Below are 5,637 nucleotides of genomic sequence, written 5' to 3'. Positions count from 1 at the left end.
GGATCTTCCCAGACCAGGGCTCGAACCTGTGTCGTCTGCATTGGCAGGCAGATTCTCAACCACTGCGCCACCAGGGAAGCCCACATGTCTCTTTTTGAATTATGGTTTTCTCGGGGTATATGTCCAGTAGTGGGATTGCTGGGTCATATGGTAGTTCTATTTTATTTATTCATTTATTTATTTAATTTTTGGCTGTGTTGGGTCTTCATTTCTGTGCAAGGGCTTTCTCTAGTTGTGGCAAGCGGGGGCCACTCTTCATCGCGGTGCGTGGGCCTCTCACTATCGCGGCCTCTCTTGTTGGGGAGCACAGGCTCCAGATGCATAGGCTCAGTAGTTGTGGCTCATGGGTCTAGTTGCTCTGCAGCATGTGGGATCTTCCCAGACCAGGGCGCGAACCCGTGTCCCCTGCATTAGCAGGCAGATTCTCAACCACTGCGCCACAAGGTAAGCCCTATTTTTAGTTTTTTAAGGGACCTCCATACTGTTCTCCATAGTGGCTGTATCAATTTACATTCCCACCAACAGTGGGTTCCCTTTTCTCCACACCGTCTCCAGTATTTTTTGTTTCTAGATTTTTTGATGATGGCCATTCTGACCATTGTGAAGTGATGCCTCATTGTCACTTTGATTTGCATTTCTCTAATGATTAGTGATGTTGAGCATCGTTTCATGTCTTTGTTGGCAATCTGTTTGTCTTCTTTGGAAAAATATCTATTTAGCTCTTCTGCCCATTTTTGGATTGTTTTTTTTTTTTTGATATTGAGCTGCATGAGCTGATTGTATATTCTGGGGATTAGTCCTTTGTCAGTTGCTTCTTCAGCAAATATTTTCTCCCATTCTGAGGGTTGTCTTTTCATCTTGTTTATGGTTTCCTTTGCTATGCAAAAGCTTTTAAGTTTCATTAGGTCCCATTTGTTTATTTTTGTTTTTATTTCCATTTCTCTAGGAGGTGGGTCAAAAAGGATCTTGCTGTGATTTACGTCATAGAGTGTTGTGCCTATGTTTTCCTCTAAGAGTTTGATAGTGTCCGGCCTTACATTTATGTCATTTAATCCATTTTGAGTTTATTTTTTATGGTGTTAGGAAGTGTTCTAATTTCATTCTTTTACATGAAGCTGTCCAGTTCTTCCAGCTCCACTTTTTGAAGAGGCTGTCTTTTCTCCATTGTATATTCTTGCCTCCTTTGTCAAAGATAAGGTGACCATATGTGTGTAGGTTTATCTCTGGGCTTTCTATCCTGTTCCATTGATCTATATTTCTGTTTTTGTGCCAGTTCCATACTGTCTTGATTACTGTACCTTTGTAGTATAGTCTGAAGTCCGGGAGCCTGATTCCTCCAACTCGGTTTTTCTTTCTCAAGATTTCTTTAGCTATTCAGGGTCTTTTGTGTTTCCATACAAATTGTGGAATTTTTTGTTCTAGTTCTGTGAGAAATACCATTGGTAATATGATAGGGATTGCATTGAATCTGTAGATTGCTTTGAGTAGTATAATTTTCACTATGTTGATTCTTCTGATCCAAGAACATGGTATCTCCCCATCTGTCTCTATTATCTTTGATTTCTTTTCTTTTTTTTGGCGGTACATGGGCCTCTCACCGCTGCAGCCTCTCCCACTGTGGAGCACAGGCTCTGGACACGCAGGCCCAGCGGCCATGGCTCACGGGACCAGCCGCTCCGCGGCATGCGGGATCTTCCCAGACCAGGGCATGAACCCGCGTCCCCTTCAACGGCAGGCAGACTTCCAATCACTGCACCACCAGGGAAGCCCTATCTTTGATTTATTTCATCAGTGTCCTACAGTTTTCTGCATACAGGTCTTTTGCCTCCTTAGGTAGGCTTATTCCTAGGTATTTTATTCTTTTTGTTGCAGTGGTAAATGGGAGTGTTTCCTTAATGTCTCTTTCTGCTTTTTCATTGTCAGTGTATAGGAATGCAAGAGATTTCTGTGCATTAATTTTCTATCCTGTTACTTTACCAAATTCATTGATTACCTCTAGCAGTTTTCTGATAGCATCTTTAGGATTCTCTATGTATAGTATCATGTCACCTGCAAACAGTGACAGTTTTACTTCTTCTTTTCCAATTTGCATTCTTTTTATTTCTTTTTCTTCTCTGATTGCCATGGTTAAAACTTCCAAAACTATGTTAAATAATAGTGGTGAGAGTGGGCACCCTTGTCTTGTCCCTGACCTTAGAGGAAATGCTTTCAGTTTTTCACCATTGAGAATGATGTTTGCTGTGGGTTTGTCATATATGTCTTTTATTATGTTGAGGTAGGCTCCCTCTATGCCCACTTTCTGGATAGTTTTTATCATAAATGGGTGTTGAATTTGGTCAAATACTTTTTCTGCGTCTGAGATTATCATATGGTTTTTATCTTTCAGTTTGTTAATATGGTTTATCACACTGATTGATTTGCATATATTGACGAATCCTTGCATTCCTGGGATAAACCCCGCTTGATCATGGTGTATGATCCTTTTAATGTGCTGTTGGATTCTGTTTGCTAGTATTTTGTTGAGATTTTTGCATCTATGTTCATCAGTGATATTGACCCTTAATTTTCTTTTTTTTGACATCTTTGTCTGGTTTTGGTATCAGGGTGATGGTGGCCTCGTAGAATGAGTTTGGGAGTGTTCCTCCCTCTGCTATATATTGGAAGAGTTTGAGAAGGATAGGTGTTAGCTATTCTCTAAATGTTTGGTAGAATTCACCTGTGAAGCCATCTGATCCTAGGCTTTTGTTTGTTGGAAGATTTTAAATCACAGTTTCAATTTCAGTGCTTGTGATTGGTCTGTTCATAATTTCTATTTCTTCCTGGTTCAGACTTGGAGGTTTGTACTTTTGTGAGAATTTGTCCATTTCTTCCAGGTTGTCCATTTTATTGGCATATATATTTCCTTGTAGGAGTCTGTCCTGATCCTTTGTATTTCTGCAGTGTCAGTTGTTACTTCTCCTTTTACATTTCTAATTCTATTGATTTGAGTCTTCTCCCTTTTTTTCCTGATGATTCTGGCTAATGTTTTATCAATTTTGTTTATCTTCTCAAAGAACCAGCTTTTAGTTTTTTTGATCTTTTCTATCATTTCCTTCATTTCTTTTTCATTTGTTTCTGATCTGATTTTTATTATTTCTTTCTGCTAACTTTAGGGTTTTTGTTGTTGTTGTTGTTATTCTTCTTCTTCTGCCTCTAGTTGCTTTGTTTAGTTGCTTCTTCTTTCTCTTCTTTCTCTAGTTACCTTTAGTAAGGTTAGGTTATTTATTTGTGATTTTTCTTGTTTCTTGAGGTAGGACTGTATTGCTACCAACTTCCCTGTTAGAACTGCTTTTGCTCCATCCCATAGGTTTTGGGTTGTTGTATTTTCATTGTCATTTGTTCCTAGGTACTTTTTAATTTCCTGTTTGATTTCTTCAGTGATCTCTTGGTTATTTAGTAGGGTGTGGTTTAGCCTCCATGTGTTTGTATTTTTTACAGTTTTTTTTCCTGTAATTGATATCTAGTCTCACAACGCTGTTGTCAGAAAAGATGCTCGATATAATTTCAATTTTCTAAAATTTACCAAGGCTTGATTTGAGACCCAAGATGTGATCTATCCTGGAGAATGTTCTGTGTGCACTTGAGAAGAAATTGTCTTCTGTTGTTTTTGGATGGAATATCCTGTGGATATCAATTAAGCCCATTTGGTCTAATATGTCATTTAAGGCTTCTGTTTCTTTACTTATTTTATGTTTGGATGATCTGTCCATTGGTGTAAGTGGGGTGTTAAAGTCCCCTACTATTATTGTATTACTGTCAATTTCCCCTCTTATGTCTGTTAGCATTTGCCTTATGTATTGAGGTGCTCCTATGTTGGGTGAATAAATATTTAAAATTGTTATATCTTGTTCTTGGATTGATCCCTTGATCATTATGTAGTGTCCTTCCTTGACTCTTGTAATAGTCTTTATTTTAAATCCCATTTTCTCTGATATGAGTATTGCCACTCCAGCTTTCTTTTGATTTCCATTTGCATGGAATATCTTTCTCTATCCCCTCCCTAGGTGTGAAGTGGGTCTCTTGTAGACCACATATATATGGATCTTGTTTTTGTATCCATTCAGTCAGTCTGTGTCTTTTGGTTGGAGAATATAATCCATTTACATTTAAGGTAATTATTGATATGTATGTTCCTATTACCATTTTCTTAATTGTTTTGGGTTTGTTTTTGTAGGTCTTTTCCTTCTCTTGTGTTTTCTGTCTAGAGAAGTTCCTTTAGCATTTGTTGTAAAGCTGGTTTGGTGGTGTTGAATTCTCTTAACTTTTTCTTGTCTGTGGAGCTTTTGATTTCTCCATTGAATCTGAATGAGGTCCTTGCTGGGTAGAGTAATGTTGGTTGTAGGTTTTTCCCTTTTGTTAATTTAAATGTGTCCTGCTACTCCCTTCTGGCCTGCAGAGTTTCTGCTGAAAGATCAGTTTTTAACCTCATGGATATTCCCTTGTATGTTATTTGTTGCTTTTCCCTTGCTGCTTTTAATATTGTTTGCTTGTTTAATTTTTGTTAGTGTGATTAATATGTGTCTTGGCATGTTTCTCCTTGGGTTTATCCTGTATGGAACTCTCTGCTTCCTGGATTGATTGAGTATTTCCTTTCCCATGTTGGGGAAGTTCTTGACTATGATCTCTTCAAATATTTTCTCAGACTCTTTCTCTTTCTCTTCTCCTTCTGTGACCCCTATAATTCGAATGTTGGTGCGTTTAACTTTGTCCCAGAGATCTCTGAGGCTGTCCTCAATTCTTTTCATTCTTTTTTCTTTATTCTGCTTTGTGGCAGTTATTTCCACCGTTCTATCTTCCAGCTCACTTTTCCGTTCTTCTGCCTCAGTTATCCTGCTATTGATTCCTTCTAGAGTATTTTTAACTTCAGTTATTGTGTTGTTCATTACTGTTTGTTTGTTCTTTTGTTTTTCTAGATCCTTGTTAAACGTTTCTTGTATTTTCTCCATTCCATTTCCGGGATTTTGGATCATCTTTACTATCATTACTCTTAGTTCCTTTTCTGGTAGTTTGCTTATTTCCTCTTCATTTATTTGGTCTTGTGGGTTTTTATCTTGCTCCTTTGCCTGCAAGATACTTCTCTGTCTTCTCATTTTGGCTAATTACAGTGTTTGAGGTCTCCTGTCCCTAGGCTGCATAGTCATAGTTCTTCTTGCTTCTGTTTTTTGTCTTTGGTGGTGAAGTTGGTCCAGTGGCTTGGATAGGCTTCCTGATGGGAGGGACTGGTGCCTGTGTTCTGGTGGGTGGAGCTGAGTCTTTTCCCTCTGATGAGTAGGGCTATGTCAGGTGGTGTGTTTTGGGGTTTCTGTGAGCTTAGTATGACTTTAGGTAGTCTGTGTATTGGTGGGTGGGTTTGTGTTCCTGTCTTGTTTTTTGTTTGGTGTGAGGTGTCCAGCACTGGGAGCTGCAGGCAGTTTGGTGGAGCTGGGTCTTGGATTCAGATAGAGGCCTCCGAGAGACTCTCGGTGATTAATCGTCCCTGGGGCCAAGAATTCTCTAGTGGTCCAGCATCCTGGACTTGGTGCTCCCACCCTAGAGCCTCAGGCCTGACTTCAATTTGGGGAATGAAGACCCCGCAAGTTGCTCATCCCAGTAATAAAG

Source organism: Lipotes vexillifer, unplaced genomic scaffold (genome assembly GCF_000442215.2).
Source record: "Lipotes vexillifer unplaced genomic scaffold, Lipotes_vexillifer_v1.1 scaffold2091, whole genome shotgun sequence".
Classification (NCBI taxonomy): domain Eukaryota; kingdom Metazoa; phylum Chordata; class Mammalia; order Artiodactyla; family Lipotidae; genus Lipotes; species Lipotes vexillifer.
This window is presented reverse-complemented; position numbering follows the sequence as displayed.